This window comes from Moschus berezovskii, chromosome 13 (genome assembly GCF_049115385.1).
Source record: "Moschus berezovskii isolate FMDL1 chromosome 13, NW_MosBer_1.0, whole genome shotgun sequence".
Classification (NCBI taxonomy): Eukaryota; Metazoa; Chordata; class Mammalia; order Artiodactyla; family Moschidae; genus Moschus; species Moschus berezovskii.
The window spans coordinates 87,966,072-87,990,573 of record NC_142472.1 but is presented as its reverse complement, the minus strand read 5'-3'; the positions used below and the strand labels follow the sequence as shown (position 1 = coordinate 87,990,573).

At 49.9% G+C, this 24,502-nt stretch overlaps 1 pseudogene; it reads right to left on the bottom strand.

The window, feature by feature from the left end:
- Positions 1 to 786: 786 nt before the first annotated feature.
- On the bottom strand, positions 787 to 24,175 carry LOC148775883 (uncharacterized; annotated as a pseudogene).
- Between the last annotated feature and the right edge of the window lie 327 nt (positions 24,176 to 24,502).

The following is a 24,502-nucleotide window of genomic DNA, read 5'->3' as shown; positions in this document are numbered from 1 at the left end:
CAGCCTAGGGGAAGGGAAATCAATCTCCCCTGGGTGGGGAGGGAGTGGACGGTGTCCACGGGGAATACACAGGGATGGAGGCTACAGAGCCAACCGCACCCCTGGACGAGGTGGTTGCCGAAAGGGCTCTGGGGCTCTGTCCAGAGAAGGGGCCTGTTCTCCCTGCAGGGGTGGGACAATCATGGTGGGAGTCTGAGTCCTTGGCAGGAGCCAGGGCAGGCTGCCCCTGCGCAGGTGGTCACTCTGGCCCTGACTCGGGTTCTGCCGCCAAAGCCCTAGCATGTGCAAGAGCACGTGGAGGTGGAGGTTCAGGAAGGTGGGGTGGGACATCGGGGCCTGGCACTGGGCGTCGTGCATGCACAGAGATCCGATGTGCTGAGGGTGCTGGCCAGTACCCGGCTGGCCCAATATCTTCGGAGGGGACGTCTCAGGTCTCGATCTCCTTTCAGTGGATCCCTGTGTCCTGCACCTGGAGCTCCCACCTCCATAGGGACAGATCTTGGACGTGGAGGCCGGCTGAGTTTGATGGCCAGAGCTAGAGCTGGGGTAGAAGAAAAGTTTGCCACAGGCCAGCCTTGCCATGTGCCAAATTGGGCACGAAAGCTTCCTAGAAATCCGCTAAGAAGGCCCAGCATCGGAGTCTTCTCTGAAGTCTCCATGATGTGTGGTGTGAGGCCAGGCTTTGGTCCAGGCCTAGCCCTAGCTCTGGGGGACTCCTCCCTGTGTGGCTCAACACCACCTCCCCATGCTCACATGCAGCAGCCCCAGGCGCCTCACGTCTGTGCTCTACCGTGCTGGCTCCAGAACCTCCTGCTGCCTCCGAGGCAGGGATTCTCGGATCTCTGGCCTAGAGCCAGCTGTGCTGAGCTCTGAGGCAGCATGAGACTGGGAACCCGGGTGTGTGCTGGGTGGCGTCTGGGCAGCAGGCCTTTCCCACATCCTCTTCATTGCCAGTTTGGCTGAGCCCTCCATGACCACGATCACCTGGAGGTGCACTGGCCCTCCCGGGCAGGCGGCTGGTGCTCTGAGCCCTCCCTCTGGGAGGTGGATGGGGTGTGCCCCTCAGGGGCCACCTCAGGTGGGACGCTCTGCAATAACAGTGACCATCAGCCAACCCTGCTTTGATATTTCTCAGCTGAGCCTGGCCAGGATGCCTGCTGCTTCTGCCCTTCTGCCCTTTTGTTCCCAATAAGAGCAGAGAGACAAGTGTCCGCTCAGATACCCACCCAGGAGGACGGAGACCACCCTGAGGTAGCGAGGGCACCCTGGGGAGCCGGATCTGCCCAGAACATCCACATGACACCCAGCCTGTCCTCCTCTGGAGTGTGGACACAAGCGGACTACGGGCTCCTGACCCACAAGTGGCTGGGCTTGCTTGACGTAGACACACCCCGAGAAACCCCCATCCACACACAGGGGAAGGCCTCAGGTTTCCCCGGGTGGGACGGGATAGTTGGCCGGACCCGGCCTGGGGCTCCCCTGTTAACTTTCTCTTCCTTCGGGCAAAGGGCCAGAGGCCTCTCGCGGGGGCCCTGAGCCAGTGTCGACCGCATTACCGCACACTCTGCCTGTGAGCTCACCTGAGGCCCCGGGCTCTGGCAGGGGCAAACAGCACAACATCTTGACATCAAGTGATCTGCCAGGGGGCTCTTCTCCGCTGTAGAGGCCTGGATACCCAGGTTGCGGGTTCTGTTGGCTTCTGTTGCCAGGAAGTGACATCATTTCCTGGGTTCATGGCCGAGGTCCCTTCCACAAAGCTCCCCAAGGGAACCTCTGCGTTTCTGGCTGTTGCCCCACGCCCTTAGGCCACGTGCAGGCACATTGCCACCCACACAGCCCACCCCTCAGCCTTGGGGAGACCTGGGTGCAGCCAGGGCCTGAGCTCTGAGTACACAGCTGCTTTCAGCCCAGGCTCCTTCTTCTCAGAAGTGATGTGGCCCTGGGCAAGCCATGTGCCCTGCAGGGTTTCCCCAGTCTCTCAATCTGCAGAGTGGGGGGTCACTCTCCCATCTCCTGCCTAGGTCTATCAGCCTACGAACAGCTACAGTGCCTGTTCAAACTTTGGGCCGCTATCACATGGAGGTTGGACATTGAGACTTCCCAAAGGAGGGATTCCACACAGGGCTGACCTAGCACAAAATGGGGGCAGAATCAGGCCTGAATGGGCTCTGGGACCTGGGAAAAGGTAGTCCCCTTCCTTCCTATTTCTTAACACCCGCATTGGGAGGACCAGAAGGTCATATTCAGATATCGCCCCCTCTGATATCAACCTTCCTAGTAATACTTAATGTCCCACTCCACCTCAAGGGGTGGGGGAGGTTGATCCAACAATGGCTCCCAGCATCCTTGTCTTTGAGTCTTATCATCGTGGGTCATTTTCCCCCTTGCAGGGGGAATAGGCACTTTCATTGTTTCCAAACTCAAGAGAGATTCATGCAAATTTTCTGAAATTGACTCATTTCTTCTCTCCATTGTTTAGTCTCTCGCCCTCCTTCTGTCTCTTTCTTGACCTTTCCAAATTCAGTCTGTCTCCTCCTCTCTATGTCTCTCCTGTGGATGCTCGCATGCCTGTGAATGCATGTACGCATGTATATTGTTGACCTAAAGTGAGGCTTTAGGGTTTCGTTTCGAGTGAGATAAAGGTTTGGGGTTGGAGTTGATGTTAGGGGAAGGGATAGGTCTGGGGTTTCTTCTGTGAGACGTACTGGTGTGAGTTCTCAGTATCTTCTACTTAGGAACCCCTTCTCAGATATTCTGATTGCAAATATGCTTTCGTGTTCAGTTTGTTACCATTTTGATTTGTGAATGCTTAGCTTTTCTCTTGAAAAGCTGTTCAAGTGGATGGAAGCCCGTGGGTGTCCTTTGGTTTCCTGTTTCCTTGACTTGAAGAGAACCAATTTTGCTTCCCCCCTACACACACTTGTTGAGATTTCCCTGACATTAAGCAGTCTGTGGCCCATGTTTATTTCCAGGAGTTTCATCACTTCAGGCTTTGCGTTGATATGTTTCACTGAATCTGAGGTGCTATGAGACCAAAAGCCAATGTGATTGTTCAGATGGAACCATCTCCAATTCCCACGGCCTTTCGTTTCAGAGGCTTTTGTTCCCATTCGTATCACTCCCCTCCTTTGGTGTCGAGGATTTGACCGTAGGAGCTTGGGTTTATTTCTGGATCCTCAATTCCATTCCATGGATTTGGTTCTGCGTGTTTGATTTCTTCCCAGTACCATGCTGTCCTGATGATCCTAGTGTGATAGTCTAATTAGCTATTAGGCAGCCTGCTATGTCCATTTCAGGGCTCTGTGGCAGATTGCATTGACTCTTTTGATTCCTTTGTGTTTCCATAGATATTTTATTCTTTGGTTACAATGCCCTGAGACCAGCTGTTGTTATTTTGAGAGGAAGAACATGGACCCTATGGATTTCCCCATGGTGGGGGTGGGGGGAGGGGGAAGTGACATAATCTTACCAGGAGGAATTCTTCTGATCCATGAGCACAGCTACTTTTCAATTTGATTGGTGGGCTTCACCTTCTTTCATCCATCTATTGCAGTTCTCTAAGTGGAGGGGCTTCCCTCCTGGGTTAGACGGACTCCTAGCTATTGCCTTTCAGGGAATGTCACTGTCGGTGGTGTAGATCCTTGCCTTCTCCTTCTAAGCCTTTGCTGTGAGTGTTAGAAATGCCAAGGATTTCTCTTCCCCTTGCTCACTGTCCATCTCTCTGAGCCTCCAGGTAGAAGAGGCCTAGTCCAGGGTCCAACGGGGCTCGGAGAGTGCAGGTAGACTGTGTTTCTCAGGCCCTCAGTGCTGGGCATCATTCGGTTTACTCTCCATGTCCCGTCCTTCTCCTGGTGTCCCTTCAGACCTCTCTATCAGGCTCGTTTGTGTTCATGTCATTTTTGTATTAGGAGCCAAATCCTGCCTAAGCTCTGTGTATGCAAACAGTTGTCTACAACTTGGGAGGTGTCGTTTGAACTTTTCAGATGGTCTTTCCCATTTTCCAAATCTTGGATTTGACACAGTTCACTGTGTTCCCTGATTACTCTTTCTGTAGTGCCTTTCTGTATTGTGTGTGAAAACTCAGAGTTCATGTCTAATGTCTGCTCCATTTTCTTCTGGATTTGTGAACCATTTTGCATGGAACGTATGTCTAGGAATCATTGAAATGCATTTGTTGAGAGGTGTCAAGTTTCCATGAACATGCCTGACATCCCCTCTGGTTTACAAATGCGTTGCTCCTAAACTCTTTTGGAGACCTTCTCGGAAAGTTAGGGGTTTTTCAGCTTGCATTTCCACAGTTGAATGGATTCAGCAGCTCTAGCAACAGGTACACTGTGTCCAGTGAGAGGGAAGTTGGGTGAGGCCACCCTTTCAGCACTGATCCCCAGGTCGGGTTGACAGGGCCCTGATCTTTCATCTGTGAGCCAGAGGCCACAGGCATCCCTCTGTGCCCTTGGCCTTGTGAGCAACTGAAGGGAGTTTCGTTTTGGAAGGCGCCCAGCAGGCCTGCGGCTTTGGACCACCAGAGGTGAGCATCTCAGAGGCCAGGAGCCACCGTGCCAAAAGTGAAGTGGGATCCACCCTGAGGGTGGGCACTGATCGTCAAGAGATGCTCCTGTGGCACTTTGATGGGTCCAGCACACTCTTCTCCCAGAGTGCGAGTGAGATGTCTATGGTCTCTGCTAGGCCCTCCACTCCCTCTTGTGGTCCCGAAGGCTGATTTTCACCATCCTGAGCACCTAGCTCTGAGATGATGACCACCGCCAACTGCACTGTGTTTCCCTTTGCCTGCGTGTACATGCGAAGCGTCAGGCCTTTTCTGAGCTATAGTAGTCAGGTGCATGGCCTCTCATTGCACTTGCACATGTTCCTTCTGTTTCCTTCACTGATTTTCTCGAGCTTGCGTGGGCCACACGGATGGTGCGTCTTTCTCTGGCCTTGTGTTCTGAGGAGCACTTGTCCCTAGGTTGTGTGGGTTTATCTTTCCTTTTCTCCTGCCTTCTTTATTGTTGTGAATTTGTTTGTGCCGGTGGAAGAAATCAGCATTTCCTTTGTGCCTGAGGTATCCCACTTACAACAGCACTGCTTACCTGGAAATTCTGAACACATTTGCCGAGAGGGCTTCTTTTCGCAGATGACAACTTGAAAGGACCTACACTGTTCTTTCAGATACCCAAAGGCTCCTTCAAATGACAAAGAAACCAGAATTCTCCAGCTTGGTCTTCCAATATGTGGGGAGTCAGAACAATCCCCTGGAGAAGAGAAAATCTACCCACTCCAGGATTCTGGCCTAGAGAATTCCATGGACTGTAGAATTCATGGGGATGCCAAGACTCTAACAATACTGAGACTAAAACTTTCACCTTCAGTCAGAGCAAAAACCAGTATCCTAACATTTTAGTGATTGGCATTGAATGGGGACTCCGAAAGGATGGAAGGAAATGCAGAGAGAAGAAGACTCAATACTTTCAGGCAGGGGAGAGAGGAACGTGGAGTGCTTGCAATGAATCCAGGCTTTGCTGGGAGTGGGGGCCGGGATAGAATGAGTGTGTCCAAATGAACACAGTGGTGATACTTACCCAGCATTGTGAAGGTCTCCATATTCCCAAATGGCATCAAGGAAGGTAATTTATTGACACACACTTACGAGCAAAATATTCAGAAAGCCATAAAAGACAAAAAGATGAGGAAAAAGTTACCTAAGAGCCTGATGAAAATCAGCTCAGGGGAAGGGAAGTCAATCTCCTCTGGGTGGAGAGGGAGTGGACGTTGTCCACGGGGAACATACAGGGATGGAGGCTATAGAGCCAACTGCGCACCTGGATGAGGTGTTTGCCTAAAGGGCTCTGGGCCTCTGGTCCAGAGCAGGGGCTTGTTCTCCAGGCAGTGGAGCGTCATTGTGGGCGTCTGAGTCCTTGAAAGGAGCCAGGACAGGCTGACACTGCACACATGGTCACTCAGGGCCTGACTCGGGTTCTGCCACCAAAGCCTGAGTAGGTGCAAGTACACGTGGAGGTAGAGGTTCTGGTAGGTGCAGTGGGACATCAGGGCCAGGGGTTTGGGCTCGTGCAGGCACAGAGATCCGATGTGATGAGTGTACTGGCCAGTACCCGGCTGGCCCCGTGTCTTTGGGAGGGGATGTCTAAGGTCTTGATCTCTCCTCAGTGAATCCCTGGGTCCTGGACCTGGAGCTCCCCCCTCCAAAGGGACATGTGTTGGATGTGGGAGGCCGGCTGAGTTTGACGGCCTGAGCTAGAGCTTGGGGAGAAAAAAAGTTTGTCACAGGCCAGCCTTGCCATGTGCCTAAGTGGGCACGAAAGCTTCCTAGAGATTCGCTAAGAAGGCCCAGCAACGGAGTCTTCTCTGCATTCTCCACGATGGGTGGTGTGAGACAAGCCTGTGGTCCAGGCCCAGCCCCAGCTCTGGGGGACTCCTCCCTGTGTGGCTCAGCACCGCCTCCCCACGTTCACACGCAGCAGCCCCAGGCGCCTCACTTCTGTGCTCTGCCGTGCTGGGCTCCAGGTCCTCCTGTTGCCTCCGAGGCAGGGCTTATCGGAGCTCTGGGTCAGAGCCAACTGTTCTGAGCTCCATGGCAGCCTGAGACTGTGCCCCGGGGTGTGTGCTGGTTGGAGTCTGGGCAGCAGGCCTTGCCCGCTTCCTCTTCATCGCCAGTTGGGCTGACCCCTCCGTGGCCATGCTCACTTGGAACCTGCACTGGGCCTCCTGGGCAGGGCCTAGTGCTCTGAGCCCACCCTCTGGGAGGTGGAAAGGGTGTGCCCCTCAGGGGCCACCTCAGGTGGGACGCTTTGCAATGACAGTGGCCATCAGCCAGCCCTACTTCGATATTTCTCAGCTGACCCTGGCCAGGATGCCTGCTGCTTCTGCCCGTCTGCCCTTCTGTTCCCAGAAAGGGCAGAGAGATGAGTGTCCACTCAGATAGCCACCCGGGAGGACTGAGAACCCCCTGAGGGCGTGAGGGCACCCTGGTCAGCCGGCTCTGCCCGGACTCTCCTCATGCCACCCAGCCTGCCCTCCCCAGGGGTGTGGACACAAGCGGACCACGGGCTCCTGACCCACAGGCAGCTTGGCTTGCTAGAGGCAGACAAACGCGAAAACCCCCTTCCACACACAGGGGAAGTCCTAAGCCTTCCCCGGGTGGGATGGGAGAGGTGGCCAAACCGGCCTGGGGCTCCCCTGTTAACTTTCTGTTACTTCGGGCAAAGGGCCAGAGGCCTCTCGGGGGGCCCTGAGCCAGCGTCGAAAGTGGTCCCACACACTCTGCCTGTGAGCTCATCTGAGGCCCAGGCCTCTGGGCAGGGGCAAAGTGCAGAACATGTTGACAGCAAGTGATCTAGCCGGGGGCTCCTCTCCACTGGGGAGGCCTGGATACCCGGGTTGCGGGTTTTGTTGGCTTCTGTTGGGTTCATGGGCGAGGTCCATTCCACAAAGCTCCCCAAGGGAACCTCTGGGTTTTTGGCTGTACCCCATACTCTCAGGCCACGTTCAGGCACAGTGACACCCACACATCCCACCCCACAGACTTGGGCAGACCTGGGTACAGCCAGGGTCCAAGCTCTGAGGACACAGCTGCTTTCCTCCCAGGCTCCTCCTTCTCAGAAGTGATGTGGCTCTGGGCAAGCCATGTGCCCCGCAGAGTTTCCCCAGTCTCTCCATCTGCAGAGTGGGGTTCACTCTCCCGTTGCTTGCCTTGGTCTGTCAGCCTGCAAACAGCAACAGTGCCTGTTCAAACTTTGGGCCTCTATCACATGGAGCTTGGACACTGAGACTTCCGAAAGGACGGATTCCACTCAGGGCTGACCTAGCACAGAATGGGGCAGAATCAAGCCTGAATGGGCTCTGGGACCTGGGAAAAGGCAGTCCCCTTCTTGCCTATTTCTTGACCCCCACATTGGGAGGGCGTCCCCTCTGATATCAACATTTCTCGTCCTACTCAAGTGTCCCACTCAGCCTCAAGGGGTGGGGGAGGCTGCCACAACAGCGTCTCCTGTATCCTTGTTTTTGAGTCTCATCATTGTGGGTCATTTTCCCCCTTGCTGGGGGAATAGGCACATTCATTGTTTTCAACCTCAAGAGAGATTCATGCAAATTCTGTGAAATTGACTCATTTCCTTTCTTCATTGTTTAGTCTCTTGCCCTCCTTCCATCTCTTTCTTGACATTATCAAATTCAGTCTGTCTCTTCCTCTCTGTGTCTCTCCTTTGGATTCTTGCATGCCTGTGAATGCATGTACGCGTGTATATTGTTGACCTAGGGTGAGCCTTTAGGATTTCATTTCGAGTCTAGCAAAGGTTTGGGGTTGGAGTTAGTGTTAGGGGAAGGGATAGGTTTGGTGTTTGTCCTCGGAGATGTAGTGGTGTGAGTTCTCAGTCTCTTTAACGTAGGAACCCCTTCTCTGATATTCTGCTTGCAAATATGCTTTCTGTTCAGTTTTTTACCATTTTGATTTGTGAATGCTTAGCTTTTCTGTTGCAAAGCTGTTCAACTAGACGGAAGCCCGTGTGTGTCCTTTGGTTTCGTGTTTCCTTGACTTGAAGAGAGCCAATTTTGCTTCCAGCCCCCACACATGTAGAGAAGTCCCTGACATTAAGGAGTCTGTGGCCCGTGCTTATTTCCAGGAGTTTCATCACTTCAGGCTTTGCGTTGATGTGTTTCACTGAATCTGAGGTGCTATGAAACCAATACCAATGTGATTGTTCAGATGGAAACATCTCCAATTCCAATGGCATTTCTTTGAAGAGGCTCTTATTCCCATTTGTAACGCCTCCCCTCCTTTGGCGTTGAGGAATTGACCGTAGAATCTTGGATTTGTTTCTGGACCCTCAATTCCATCCCAAGGATCTGGTTCTGAGTGTTTGATTTCTACCCAGTATCATGCTGTCCTGATGATCCTAGTGGGATAGTCTAATTGGCGATCAGGCAGCCTGCTATGTCCATTTCAGGTTTTTGCGGCAGATTGCAATAACTGTTTTGACTTCTTTGTGTTTCCATAGACATTTTGGAATTCTTTATTTATAATGCCCTGAGAGTAGCCATTGGTATTTTGAGAGGAAAAGCGTTGACCATCTGGAAGCCCCACGGTGGGGGTCAGGGTAGGGGGTCGTGACATCATCTTACCAGGAGGAATTCTTCTGATCCATGAGCACAGCTTCTTTTCCATTGGATTGGTGGGTATCACTTTCTTTCATCCATCTATTGCGGTTCTCTGAGAAGAGGGCCTTCCCTCCTGGGTTAGATGGACTACTAGCTATCGCCTTTCAGGGATTGTCACCGTCGGTGGGGTGGATCCTTGCCTTCTCCTTCTAAGCATTTGCTGTGAGTGTTAGAAATGCCAAGGATTTCTCTTCTCCCTCCTCACTGTCCATCTCTCTGAGCCTCCAGGTAGAACAGGCCTAGTCCAGCTTCTTAGAGGGCTCGGGGAGTGCAGCTAGACCATGTTTCTCAGGCCCTCAATGTTTGGCATCATTCGGTGTACTCTCCGTGTCCCTTCCTTCGCCTGGTTTCCCTTCAGACCTCTCCTTAAGGCTCGTTTGTGTTCATGTCAATTGTATATTAGGAGTCAAATCCTGCCTAAGCTCTGTGTATGCAATCATTTGTCTCCCAGCTTGGGATGTGTCATTTGCCCTTTATAGACGGTCTTTCCCAGAGTCCAAATCTTCGATTTGAGAAAGTTCACTATGTTCCCTGGTTATTCTTTGTGTAGTGCCTTTCTGTATGGTGTGTGAAGACTCAGAGCTCATGTCTAATATCTGGTACATGTCCTTCTGGTATGTGAACAGTTTTGCATGGAATGTATGTCTAGGAATCCTTTGAAGTGCATTTATTGAGAGGTGTCAAGTTTCCATGGACATGCATGCCATCCCCTCTGGTTTCCAAATGCATTGCATCTAAACTCTTTTGGAGACCTTCTCGGAAAGATGGATGTTTTTTAGCCTGCATTTCCACAAATGAATGGATTCAGCAGCTCTAGCAGCAGGGACCCTGTGTCCAGTGAAATTGGAGTCTGGTGCGGCCTCTCCTTCAAAACTTATCCACAGGTCGAGTTGACAGGGCCCTGATCTCCCATCTGTGAGCATGAGGCTACAGGCATCTTTGCGTGCCCTTGGCTGTGTGAGCAGCTGAAGGGAGTTTCATCTCCGCAGGCGCCCAGCAGGCCTGCGGCTTCGGACAGCCAGAAGTGAGCATCTCAGAGGCCAGGAGCAACCGTGTCAGAAGTTGAGTGGGATCCACCCTGAGGGTGGGCACTGATCGTCAAGAGATGCTCCTATGGCACTTTGATGGGTCCGGCACACTCTTCCTCCAGAGAGTGAGAGAGATATCTATGGGCTCTGCTAGGCCCTCCGCTCCCTCTTGTGGTCCCAAAGGCTGGTTGCCACCATCCTGGGCACCTAGCTCTGAGATGATGACCACCGCCAACTTCACTGTGTTTCCTTTTGCCCTTGTGTCCATGCGAAGCGTCAGGCCATCTCTGAGCTACACTAGCCATTTGCATGGCCTCTCATTGGACCTGCACATATTTCTTTTGTTTCTTTCCCGATCACTGATTTTCTCGAGCTTGTGGGGGCCACACTGATGGTGGATCTTTCTCTGGCCTTGTGTTCTGAGGAACACTTGTCCCTTTGTTGGTGTGGGTTTATCTTTCCTTTTCTCCTGTCTGCTTTATTGTTGTAATTTTGTTTGTGCCAGCGGAAGAACTCAGCATTTCCCTTGTGCCTGAGGTGTCCCAATTATCACAGCACCGCCTACCTGGACATTCTGAGCACATTTGCTGAGAGGGCTTCGTTTGGCAGATGACATCTTGAAAGGACCTACACCGTCCTTTCAGATACCCAAAGGCTCATTCAAATGACACAGTAACCAGAATTCTCCAGTTTAGTCTGCCAATATGTGGGGAGTCAGAACAATTCCCTGGAGAAGGGAAAATCTACCCACTCCAGGATTCTGGCCTAGAGAATTCCATGGATTGTAGAATTCATGGGGATGCGAAGACTCTAACAATACTGAGAGACTATAATTTTCACCTTCAATCAGAGCAAAATCCAGTTTCCTATCATTTCAGGGATTAGCATTGATTGGGGACCCCGAAAGGATGGGAAGAAATTCAGAGAAAAGATGACTCAATGATGTCAGGCGGGGTAGAGAGAAATGGGGAGTGTTGCCATGAATCCAGGCTTTGCTGGGAAGTTGGGGGATTTAGAATGAGGGTGTCCGAATGTAGACAGTGGTGATTCTTACACAGCATTGTGAAGGCCTCCATATTCCCAAATGGCATCAAGGAAGAAAACTTTTTTGACATACACTTTCGAGTAAAATATACAGAAAGCCATGAAAGACGTAAAAGATGAGAAGAAAGATGCCTAGAAGCCCGATGAAAATCAGCTCAGGGGAAGGGAAGTCAATCTTCCCTGGATGGGTAGGTAGTGGACGGCGTCCACAGAGAACACACAGGGATGGAGTCTGCAAAGCCAACAGCGCCCCTGGACGAGGTGTTTACCAAAAGGCCTCTGAGCCTCCGTCTAGAGAAGGGGCCTGTTTTCCTTGCAGGGGTGGGACAGTCATGGTGGGCCTCTGAGTCCTTGACAGAAGCCAGAGCAGGCTGCCCCTGCCCAGGTGTTCACTCAGGTCCTGACTCGGGTTCTGCCGCCAAAGCCCAAGCAGGTGCAAGTGCACGTGGAGGTGGAGGTTCTGGAAGGCGGGGTGGGACATCGGGTCCTGGGGATGGGGCTAGTGCAGGCACAGAGATCCGATGTGCTGAGGGTGCTTGCCAGTACCTGGCTGGTCCCGTGTCTTTGGGAGGAGACGTCTCAGGTCTCGATCCCCCCTCAGTGCATCCCTGGGTCCTGAAAATGGAGCTCGGTCTTGGATGTGGAGCCAGCTGAGTTTGACGGCCAGAGCTAGAGCTGGGGGAGAAGAAAAGTTTGCCACAGGCCAGCCTTGCCATGTGCCTAAGTGAGCACAAAAGCTTCCTAGAGATTCACTAATAAGTCCCAACAATGGAGTCTTCTCTGCAGTCTCCAAGATGGGTGGTGTGAGGCCAACCTTTGGTCCAGGCCAAGCCCCAGCTCTGGGGAACTCCTCCCTGTGTGCCTCAGCACCACCTCCCCACGCTCACATGCAGCAGCCCCAGCTGCCTCACCTCTGTGCTGTGCTGGGCTCCAGGTCCTCCTGCTGCCTCCGAGGCAGGGCTTCTCGGAGCTCTGGGTTAGAGCCGACTGTGCTGAGCTCCGTGGCAGCCTGAGACTGTGCCCCGGGGTTTATGCTGGGTTGCGTCTGGGCAACAGGCCTTGCCCGCTTCCTCTTCATCACCATTTGGGCTGAGCCCTCCGTGGCCATGCTCACCTAGAGCCTGCACTGGGCCTCCCGGGCTGGAGGCTGGTGCTCTGAGCCCTCCCTCTGGGAGATGGATGGAGTGTACCCCTCAGGGGCCACCTCGGGTGGGACGCTCTGCAATGACAGTGACCATCAGCCAGCCCTACTTCGATATTTCTCAGCTGAGCCTGGCCAGGATGCCTGCTGATTCTGCCCGTTTGCTCTTGTGCTCCCAGAAAGAGCAGAGAGACGAGTTTCCACTCAGATACCCATCTGGGAGGACGGAGACCACCCTTAGGGCGTGAGATCAGCCTGGGCAGCCGCCTCTGCCCTGACTCTCCCCATGCCACCCACCCTGCTCTTCCCTGTGGTGTGGACATATGTGGCCCACAGGCTCCTGACCCACATATGGCTGGGCTTGCTTGAGGTAGACACACCCCAAGAAACCCCCATCCACACTAGGGAAAGGCCTCAAGCTTCGTCAGTTGGGTCTGGAGAGGTGGCCGGACCCTTCCTGGGGCTCCCCTGCTACCTTTCTGTTCCTTCGGGCAAAGGGCCAGAGGCCTCTCGGGGGGGCCCTGAGCCATTGTCTCCCTCGTTTCCACACATTCTGCCTGTGAGTTCGCCTGATGCCCCGGTCTCTGGGCAGGGGCAAACAGCAGAACATCTTGACAACAAGAGATCTTGCCGGGGGCTCCTCTCCGCTGGGGAGGCCTGGATATCCGCGTTGCGGTTTCTGTTGGCTTCTGTTGCCAGGAAGTGACATCATTTCCTGGATTCCTGGCCGAGGTCCCTTCCACAAAGCTCCCCAAGGGAACCTTGTTATGCCCAAGCAGCGCAATCCCCAATAACCGCCTCAGGAGCCGTTTTCCAATGCAAGCGCATTAGATTCAGTTTATTCAAGCTCAAGCTCGGACCCTCACCATCACCGGTGCAGTGGATCCGGATAGGAGCCCCGATTCTCAAAATACAGAAGTTGATATAGTACATTGCGCACAAAAGAACTGCAAAAGTTAGTGACTATTACATCAGCCTGGAAGTTTTGGTGACTTTACCTAAAGAGCACTTGGTGCATTCTGATTGGACTCTTTAGGTTTACACAACCTGATGCCTTTCTGTTATTTTCTGATTAGCCCTGAGGAGGTAGTTTCTCCAGGTTGCTGGTCTTTCCAGGAATCCTCACTCATCCTTACTCAACAAACAATTCCAGGGATCTTTACACAGCATTACTAAAAAAGGAATTCTAGGAATCTTTATTAAAAACAACCTTATCTTAAGTGGAGTAACTTTGGTTCTACAAGCAGCAAGCGGCAAGCAAAGTACAGAAGCAAAAATGCATTGTAGGAGCATTAATTTCTACATTAGGTTGTACATTCCCCCCTTCTCAAATCCCTGAGAAGACCCAATCATGGGTCTATATTTAGTTTTATCTCGTCCCCCATATGGGAAGGTGAGTCCCCTGTTTTAAGTGCTGATTATTGGGACCTTAAGAGCATTAATTGGATGGTATCAAAGTGGTTTTTTACAAAAGCACCAGTCTATTTAATATGCAAGGTCCAAAAGTGAGGAGCAGAAGCATGATGATTAAAGGTCCCATCAGGGTAGATATCAGAGTAGCATACCAAGGGGAAGAGTTAAACCAAGATTCAAACCAATTCTGAGACTGTTTTCTTTCTTTTTTAGGAGAATAGGGCTGAAACCCAGTCTGGACCTGGCGCTTCAGGGAGACTTGTAGCCAGCTAGCCAGTTGCCCAGTTTTATAAAAAAAAATAAGGTTGTAGTTACTAGCTTCCAGGAGACATTGTTTTGAGAATGGTTGCATGTAAGCCCGACACGACTCAGAAAACTCAAGTGTTTAGCAGTACAGCATCTAATCTGAAATTACACGCATAATATCATTTTTCAGGATATCTGGGAATTAGTTATATCCCAGGATGTCTGAACCATAGCTACTCTATTTTGACTTTTAATTGTAAAAAAAAAAAAAAAATTAATAGCCAAAGCAGATGTCACCATTAATGACGTCAGTGTTTTTCTAGGTATGAGAAGATGCAAGAGTTGGAATTCATAATACCTTTTTCTGAAAAGATCTAACTATCTGAAGGCTTGTTCTGCCAGTTTATTTTTCAGAGCACAGAGTGCCTCATTCCTGATTTTCACCCTGAAATTCTTTCGGGGGGTGTTGAAGGCCAGCAGCTTGCAATGGTCATGATGTAATCTTTGTAGAGGCAGCTGGCAAGTAACAACTTCCAGTCAGCAGGGTCCCTTCATAGCCACATATCTGACCATGTGACACCATTTCATGGCCATTGTGTCCCGCTGTGCTGGGAAGGCTCATTCCCAGGTCTAGGGAAGTGATGGGTCAGTCAGTGTGCTAAAATTGGACCAGGCCTTGCAAGTAGCAAAAGTCTATGGACCACTGTCTTATTAGCCTTCTGGTCCAGGAAAATATTCCCTCTTGTTGCTTTCTCTCATACCCAGAGTCACATTATTACAATTATTGATATATCACAGGCTCAGTGAAACAAGTGACATAGAAAATAATATAGCCATAGCTAGCAGTTATTAGTAAAATAAGAATTATAAGTCAAGAACTTTTATTTGATAAAACCTGGTATACCCCAAGTCACCTGACTTCATTTGTTAAATGACTATAGCCTGGTGTTAATCTCCTGGTTGTACATTATGGAGCATCTGGCTTTTATCTGAAGATTGGTTACTGAGATAAGCTTTAGAAACTAACCTAGAGTGTCCTTTTTAATAACTTAATTAACTCTTTTATCAGTATCACGTAACAAGGAACTGTAGTCTTAGTAAACACTAGACCTTAATTAACAAAACTAGAAACTTAATTTAACAATTTACAAAACTTAATATTCCGTGATTTTTCATTATGGAGGCATTAAACCTGTAGCCAGGAAGGCTTTAACCCATCAAATAAAAAATAAGGTTTGTCAGGGATCTGGGAAAAGCCAAGCAGCCATCTTGGATTTCCCATAGCCCTGACTCTGATTTCCTGCTATTGTTTTTAATTTTCCAAATTAAAAGCAGACTGTTGCCATGCTTTAAGGACATTAGGATGGCACAAGTCTATCAGAGTTTTTGTATAAGCATAATGAGCTTTTACATGTCTACAAACCCGACAATTGCATTAATTTCTAAAACTAGCATAGGATTAGGCCTATCATAGAAAAGCATTTGATCTATATGCAGAGGTCTAAGAAGTCAAGAAAATATTATAAATGATAATACGAATCAGGTCCAGCATCTTGGGCAAGCTGTCCACCTCTGATGTCGTCGTCCTCTCATCCTGGTGTAGTGAACTTTCTCCTGATAATAAAGTCCTTCCATCCAGGTTGGGGACAGTCCCTTAAATTATGTCTTTTTCTAGTCCTGGCTGCAGGTCATGAGGCATCTGATCTTCATCAAAAGACAGATCACTGAGACAAACTTCAGAAACAAACCTAGGGTGTTCTTTGAGAACTCAACCAAATCCTATATTAATATCACATAACAGCAAAGATCCATTCAGGAAATGAGTTTTAGTAGATACAGACTTCCGTTAACAAACTGGGATTCAACATTCATTGAAACATCTTTTTTTTTTTTCCCTAAAATTACTCTCATTTTTATCAAATACAACCAAATTAAGACTTGTTTACAAAATAGATCTGTTCTCAATAAATTTGACCTGATTATTTATATAACCATAGACTTTTATTTCTTTCTATTTTTTTTTTCTTTGATGAAACTTATGGAGTCTCAAACTTAACTTTAAAATAAAACCTTTCAGGGTTAGGAAAGTCATCCCAAAGGCTGACTTTATTACAGATTTCGCCTAACAGATCTGAGTGAATTCCTCCCTTTCTTAAGGTCTCCAAAACTGAGATTTTTGTACCTGTCAGTGAGATAACCTTTCTAATTTATCTGATAAAGTTACTAGAAGCCTAAGAGTTTCCAGTCTCTGAAGGGGTCAGATAAAAATGTTAAATGCTTCAATTTGTTTCTTAAATACCATTTTACCAAATTACTGTTAAGTCATAATTAGTTTGAGGGGAAGGTTTCCTAAGATCTGGAAAACACAGATTGAAACCAGTAATTTTTCAGAAAACATAAAAGTTATAAGCATATTTGCCAGGTCATTCGGTCCTTTTGTTTACATTTGTACAGTCATCAGGTTTCTTACTAGAATCTTAATTTCTTACCCAGTTCAGAAACTTGTATTTATCCAAAAGTCCTTTTTATAAATCTTCTGGAAGAAGAAGCATTTTCACAAGAACCTTGGTTAGTGCTGTGATAACACTTTAAGATAGTAATCAGAATTATGGCAACATTTTACCTGAATATATCAGAATTTATATATAAATTGTTTCTAGGATATCTGTATTAGTAACATTTACCATATAATATACCCGAGACTTATTATTCACTTGACAATACTTCCCATGTAATTTAACATGGAAGTTGAACCCAATTAGTATAGCATCTCCCTTTGGGATGCTTCAGGGGCCCTCTGAAGCACCCCAAAGTTAGCTAGAAGCCAAAAGTGCTTCATCAGAATGACTTAGGAAGTTTTGTCAACAAACATCAGAAAGGTTTAGAGCACTCAATCAGATGGAACTATAGGTCACTGTGAAACCATAACTATTCATTCAGCCATAGTAACAATATAGGATTTCAGAGGCAAAAATAGAACAGACCATTTAAGACGCAAATAAACTTAAATCTATCGTCAAATGCAGTTTAACATCTCAAGAAAACGTTTATTTATACACAAAATTCTTCCCTTGGGGTCCACTTTCCATAAAACCTTTTTATCACTTTTTGTACCCATTTGTTCTCCCATTCTGGAACAGCGAACTGTAAGTCAAACCTACTACCTTTTTCCTTCATAAAATGTAGCTTCATTCTTCATACCTTCTTTACTGAACACACACATTTTACTTCCCTTAAGCAACCAAGAATTAACCTTTATATTAGCATTCTATAGATTGGTGAACATAAATATCAGTGATAACTTAAAAAAAAAATTTAGAGAACCTCTCAGGATGGCATCAAATATTCTACATTTATAGTCTCAAATCTTTTCTGGAATTTATTATTTAACTTAGAATTATTTGATTTGTAAGCGCTTACCTTTCTTTAAGCCAATTAAATAGAGCTCATTTACAAATTAACTTAAAAAATATTACTCAGAGACAAAGACATACCAAGACATATTTAGACTGACACAGTGCAAGTTTTTAGTCATGAATTAGATATTACAATATAAAAGTTACTAGTTTATAAAAACAGTTGGAATAAATAAAACTTTTAAAGATTTTTTATTCCCATTTTTTTCAGTCTCAGGGGCCAGAGATGGTCTAGATCAGTGTTCCTGAGAACAGAGCCAGAGCCCTGGTCTCAAGGCACAGGGAAAGAAAATCAAATTCTAACAAAGTGGTGGCAGGTCTAAAGCAAATGGTAGCCAGGTTGAACTCTGTCCCATTTTCAGAAAATCAGTCAAATCAGTCAGAGGTTGGTAAATCAACACAGAGAGCACAGTCAGCCACAGAGACAAACAAAATGACAGAAAGAACAGCCCTCCCGACGTCTGGAGGCCAAACTGAAAACAGGACGACGGTCTGTGACTGACTCACGGGAGTGACCCGTGCCCGTCCTTCGAAGCAAGGGGCACTCCGTCCCCTACCTCAAGGGGCATTCCGTCCCCACAGACAGTGTCAGGGACGTCTCCTCTAGACCCCCAACAGTGATCTTCCAGCGCGTCCACTTAGATCATGTACTGGTTTCAGAACCAAGGCCTTTTAAGAATGTAAGAGCAGAGGAAACAAAGCAGAGAATGTCTTACCGGTTTGGCGACCCTTCGGATTGGTGTCCTGGAGGGGTTAAGGGGGATCCTGGGAAATGTTAGGGTCCAGAATTGCCCTTCCCTCAAAGAAACAGAGGACACTCAAGATAACGAAGTTGCCCTTCCCTCAAAGGAACAGAGGCTGGGACCAGGCAGAGAGCTGTTTCAGTCCCTCCAGTCAAGGACCTGTTTCAGTACTCCCCTCTAGGAGGTGGCCAAACATCCTGCCCTGACTTTTGTGCCAAACTCGGTATCGGAGGCTGTCTATCTCTTTGAGGAGGGGTCTTGGGATCCCGACGAGCCCCCAAATATTATGCCCAAGCCGTGCAATCCCCAATAACCTTTGCAGGAGCCGTTTACCTATGCAAGCGCGAAAGGGTCGGTTTATTCAAGCTCGAGCAAGGACCCCCACCATCACCGGCGTTCTACATTAGGGTCTACAACCTCTGGGTTTCTGGCTGTTCCCCCACGCCCTTAGGCCACGTGCAGGCACAGTGACACCCACAGATCCCACCCCACAGCCTTGAGGAGACCTGGGTGCATCCAGGGCCTGAGCTCTGAGGACACAGCTGCTTTCAGCCCAGCCTCCATCATATCAGAAGTGATGTGGCCCTAGGCAAGCCATGTGCTCCGCAGGGTTTCCCCAGTCACTCAATCTGCAAAGTGGGGGTCACTATTCCGTCTCCTGCCTAGGTCTGTCTGCCTACGAAGAGCTGCAGTGCCTGTTCAAACTTTGGGCCACTACCACGCGGAGCTTGGACACTGAGACTTCACAGAGGACGGATTCCATACAGGGCTGACCTAGCACAGAATGTGGCAGAATCAGGCCTGGATGGGCTCTGGGACCTGGATAAGGCAGTCCCCTTCCTGCCTATTTCTTGGCCCCCGCATTTTAGGGCTGGAAGGTCATGTTCAGACATCGCCCCCTCTGATACCAACCTTCCTCGTCCTCCTCAAGTGTCCCACTCAGCCTCGAGGGGTGAGGAAAGCTGCCCCAAAAGTGGCTTCCCGCATTCTTGTCTTTGAGTCTCATCATTGTGGGTCATTTTCCCCCTTGCAGGGGGAATAAGCACTGTCATTGTTTACAATCTCAACAGAGATTCATGCAAATTCTGTGAAATCGACTCATTTACTCTCTCCATTGTTCAGTCTCTTGCCCTCCTTCCATCTCTATCTTGACCTTTCCAAATTCGGTCAGTCTCCTCCCCTCTGTGTCTCTCCGGTGGATGCTCCCATGCCTGTGAATGCATGTATACATGTATATTGTTGACCTAGGGTGAGGCTTTAGGGTTTCGTTTCGAGTGAGGAAAAGGTTTGGGGTTGGAGTTGGTGTTAGGGGAAAGGATAGGTCTGGTGTTTGTTTTGGGAGACGTAGTGGTGTGAGTTCTCAGTCTCTTTTACGTAGGAACCCCTTCTCCGATTTTCTGCTTGCAAATCTGCTTTGTGTTCAGTTTGTTACCATTTTGATTTGTGAATGCTTAGCTTTTCTGTTGCAAAACTTTTCAAGGGGAGGGAAGCCCGTGGGTGTCCTTTGGTTTCCTGTTTCCTTGACTTGAAGAGACCCAATTTTGCTTCCCCCCACTGCACACACATGAGAAGTCCCTGACATTAAGGAGCCTATGGCCCGGGTTTATTTCCAGGAGTTTCATCACTTCAGGCTTTGCGTTGATGTGTTTCACTGAATCTGAGGTGCTATGAGACCAAAAGCCAATGTGATTGTTCAGATGGAGCCATCTCCAATTCCCATGGCCTTTCGTTGCAGAGGCTCTTGTTCCCATTTGTATCGCCTAACCACCTTTGGCATCGAGGAATTGACTGTAGAATCTTGGGTTTATTTCTGGACCCTCAATTCCATTCCAAAGATCTGGTTCTGCGTGTTTGATTTCTTCCCTGTACCGTGCTGTCCTGATGATCCTAGTATGATAGTCTAATTGGCTATCAGGCAGCATTCGATGTCCATTTCAGGGCTTTGTGGCAGATTGCATTGACTCTTTGTCTCCTTTGTGTTTCCATAGACATTGTGGAATTCTTTGGTTATAATGCCCTGAGAGCAGCCATTGGTATTTTGAGAGGAATAGCGTGGACGCTCTGGATTGCCCCATGGTGGGGGTCGGGGGAGGGGGAAGTGACATCATCTTACCAGGAGGAATTCTTCTGATCCGTGAGCACAGCTTCTTTTCCATTGGATTGGTGGTTTCACTTTCTTTCATCCATCTCTTGCAGTTCTCTGAGAAGAGGGGCTTCCCTCCTGGGATAGATGGACCCCTAGCTATTGCCTTTCAGGGAATGTCACTGTCGCTGGGTTTGATCCTTGCCTTCTCCTTCTAAGCGTTTGCTGTGAGTGTTAGAAATGCCAAGGATTTCTCCTCCCATTCATCACTGTCCATCTCTCAGAGCCTCCAGGTAGAACAGGCCTAATCCAGGGTCACACGTATCTTGGGGATTGCAGCTGGACCATGTTTCTCAGGGCCTCAATGCTGGGAATCATTCAGTGTCCTCTCCATATCCCTTCCTTCGCCCGGTGTCCCTTCAGACCTCTCCTTCAGGCTTGTTTGTGTTCGTGTCATTTGGGTATTAGGAGCCAAATCCTGCCTAACCTCTGTGTATGCAAACAGTTGTCTCCAGCTTGGGATGTGTCGTTTGCATTTTTCAGACGGTCTTTCCCAGAGTCCAAATCTTGGATTTGACAAAGTTCATTGTGTTCCCTGGTTATTCTTTATGTAGTGCCTTTCTGTACTGTGTGTGAAGACTCAGAGCTCATGTCTAATGTCTGCTCCATTTCCTTATGGATTTGTGAACTGCTTTGAATGGAACGTATGTCTAGGAATCATTTGAAGTGTATTTGTTGAGAGGAGTCAAGTTTTCAGGGGCATGCATGTCATCCGCTCTGCTTCCCAAATGCGTTGCTCCTAAACTATTTGGAGACCTTCTTGAAAAGATGGGTTTTCTCAGCTTGCATTTCCACAGTTGAATGGATTCAGCAGCTATAGCAGCAGGGACACTGTGTCCAGTGAAAGGGGAGTCAGGTGCGGCCTCCCTTTCAGCACTGATCACCAGGTGGGGTTGACAGGGTGCTGATCTTCCATCTGTGAGTCAGAGGCCACAGGCATCCTTGTGTGCCCTTGGCTGTGTGAACAGCTGAAGGGAGTTTCTTCTCCACAGGCGCCCAGCAGGCCTGCGGCTTCGGACCACCAGAGGTGAACATTTCAGAGTCCAAGAGAAACTGTGCCAGAAGTGGAGTGGGATCTACCCTGAGGTTGGGCACTGTTCGTCAAGACATGCTCCTGTGGATCTTTGATGGGTCCAGCATACTCTTCTCCCAGAGAGCGAGAGAGATATCTATGGGCTCTGTTAGGCCCTCTGCTCTCTCTTGTGGTCCCGAAGGCTGGTTGTCACCATCCTGAGCACCTAGCTCTGAAATGATGATCACCGCCACCTGCACTGTGTTTCCCTTTGCCCGCGTGTCCATGTGAAGCATCAGGCCGCCTCTGAGCTACACTAGCCATGTGCATTGCCTCTCATTGTACCTGCACATGTTTCTTCTGTTTCCTTCCCGATCACTGATTTTCTCGAGTTTTTGGGGGCCACATGGGTGGTGGGTTTTTCTCTGGCCTTGTGTTCTGAGGAACACTTGTCCCTCTGTTGATGTGGGTTTATCTTTCCATTTCTCCTGCCTGGTTTATTGTTGTGAGTTTGTTTTTGCTGGCAGAGGAATTCAGCATTTCCCTTGTGCCTGAGGTGTCCCACTTACAACAGCACTCCCTACCTGTAGATTCTGAGCACATTTGCCTAGAGGGCTTCGTTTAGCAGATGACATCGTGAAAGGACCTATACTGTCCTTTCAGATACCCAAAGGCTCCTTCAAATGACAAAGAAACCAGAATTCTCCAGTTTGGTCTTCCAATATGTGGGGAGTCAGAACAATCCCCTGGAGAAGGGAAAATCTACCCACTTTAGGATTATGGCCTAGAGAATTCCATGGACTGTAGAATTCTTGGGGATGCCAAGACTCTAACAACACTGAGACTATAACTTTCACCTTCAGTCAGAGCAAAATCAAGTTTCCTATCATTTCAGTGATTGGCATTGATAGGGACCCCGAAAGAATGGGAGAAAATGCAGAGAGAAGAAGACTCAATGTTGTCAGGCGTGGGAGAGAGGAACGGGGAGTGCTTGCCATGAATCTAGGCTTTGATGGGAATTAGGGGCTGGGGTATAGAATGATGTTGTCCGAATGTAGACAGTGATGATGCTTACACAGCATTGTGAAGGCCTCCAACTTGCATCAGGGAAGGAAACTTGATTGACACACACTTACGAGTAAAATATACAGAAAGACATAAAAGATGAGGAGAAAGATGGCTAGGAGCCTGATGAAAATAAGCTCAGAGGAAGGGAAGTCAATCTCCCCTGGGTGGGGAGGAAGTGGACGGTGTCCACGGGGAACACACAGGGACGGAGGTTGCAGAGCCAACCGTGCTCCTGGATGAGGTGTTTGCCAAAAGGGCTCTGAGCCTCTGTCCACAGCAGGGGCCTGTTCTCCCTGCAGGGGTGGGACAGTCATGGTGGGCGTCTGAGTCCTTGGCAGGAGCCAGGACATTCTGCCACTGAATAGGTGGTCACTCAAGCCCTGACTCGGGTTCTGCCGCCAAAGCCCTAGCAGGTGCAAGTGCACGTGGAGGTGGAGGTTCTGGAAGGTGGGGTGGGATATTGGGGCCCGGGGCTGGGGGTTGTGCAGGCACAGAGATCCGATGTGCTGTGGGTGCTGGCCAGTCCCCTGCTGGCCCCGTGTCTTTAGGAGGGGATGTCTCAGGTCTCGATCTCCCCTCAGTGGATCCCTGTGTCCTGCACCTGGAGCTCTAACCTCCATATGCACAGGTCTTGGATGTGGAGTCCAGCTGAGATTGATGGCCAGAGCTAGAGCTGGGAGATAAGAAAAGTTTGCCACAGGCCCGCCTTGCCATGTGCCTAAGTGCACACTAAAGCTTCCTAGAGATTCGCTAAGAAGGCCCAGCATGGGAGTCTTCTCTGAAATCTCCATGATGGGTGGTGTGAGGCCAGCCTGTGGTCCCGGCCCAGACCCAGCTCTGGGGGACTCCTCCCTGTGTGGCTCAGCACTGCCTCCCCATGCTCACACGCAGCAGCCCCAGGCGCCTCACCTCTGTGCTCTGCCGTGCTGGGCTCCAGGTCCTCCTGCTGCCTCCGAAGCAGGGCTTCTCAGAGCTCTGGGTCAGAGCCGGCTGTGCTGAGCTCTGTGGCAGCTTGAGACTGGGCCCCGGGGTGTTTGCTGGGTGGAGTCTGGGCAGCAGGCCTTGCCGGCTTCCTCTTCATCGCCAGTTGGGCTGAGCCTTCCGTGGCCACGCTCACCTGGAGCCTGTACTGGGCCTCCCAGTCAGGGGGCTGGTGCTCTGAGCCCTCCCTCTGGAAGGTAGAAGGGGTGTGCCCCTAAGGGCACACGGGTGGGACGCTCTGCAAAGAGAATGGCCATCAGCCAGCCCTGCTTCGATATTTCTGAGCTGAGCCTGGCCAGGATGGCTGTTGCTTCTGCCCGTCTGCCAATCTGCTCCCAGAAATAGCAGAGAGACGAGTGTCTTCTCAGATACCCACCAGGAAGGATGGAGACCCCCCTGAGGGAGTGAGGTCAGCCTGGGCAGCCGGCTCTGCCTAGACTCTCCCGATGCCACCCTGGCTGCTCTCCCCTGTGGTGTGGACACAAGTGGCCCACCGACTCCTGACCCATATAAGGCTGGGCTTGCTTGAGACAGACACACCCGGAGAAATCCCCGTCCTCACACAGGGAAAGGCCTCAAGCTTCCCTGGGTGGGACGGGAGGTTTCCAGACCTGATCTGGGGCTCCCCTGTTACCTTTCTGTTCCTGCGGGCAAAGGGCCAGAGGCCTCTCAGGGTGGCTCTGAGCCAGCATCGATGGCCTTCCCACACACTCTGCCTGTGAGCTCGCCTGAGGCACTGGCCTCTGGGTAGGGGCAAACAGCAGAACATCTTGAAAGCAAGCGATCTGGCCGGGGACTCCACTACGCTGGGGAGGCCTGGATACCCGGATTGTGGGTTCTGTTGGCTTCTGTTGCGTTCTGTTGCCAGGAAGTGACATCATTTCCTGGGTTCTTGGACGAGGTCCCTTCCACAAAGCTCCCCAAGGGAACCTCTCTGTTTCTGGCTGTTGCCCATTTTCTTAGGCCACGTGCAGGCACATTGCCACCCACACAGCCCACCCCACAGCCTTGGGGAGACCTGGGTGCAGCCAGGGCCTGAGCTCTGAGGACACAGCTGCTTTCAGCCCAGGATCCTTCTTCTCAGAAGTGATGTGGC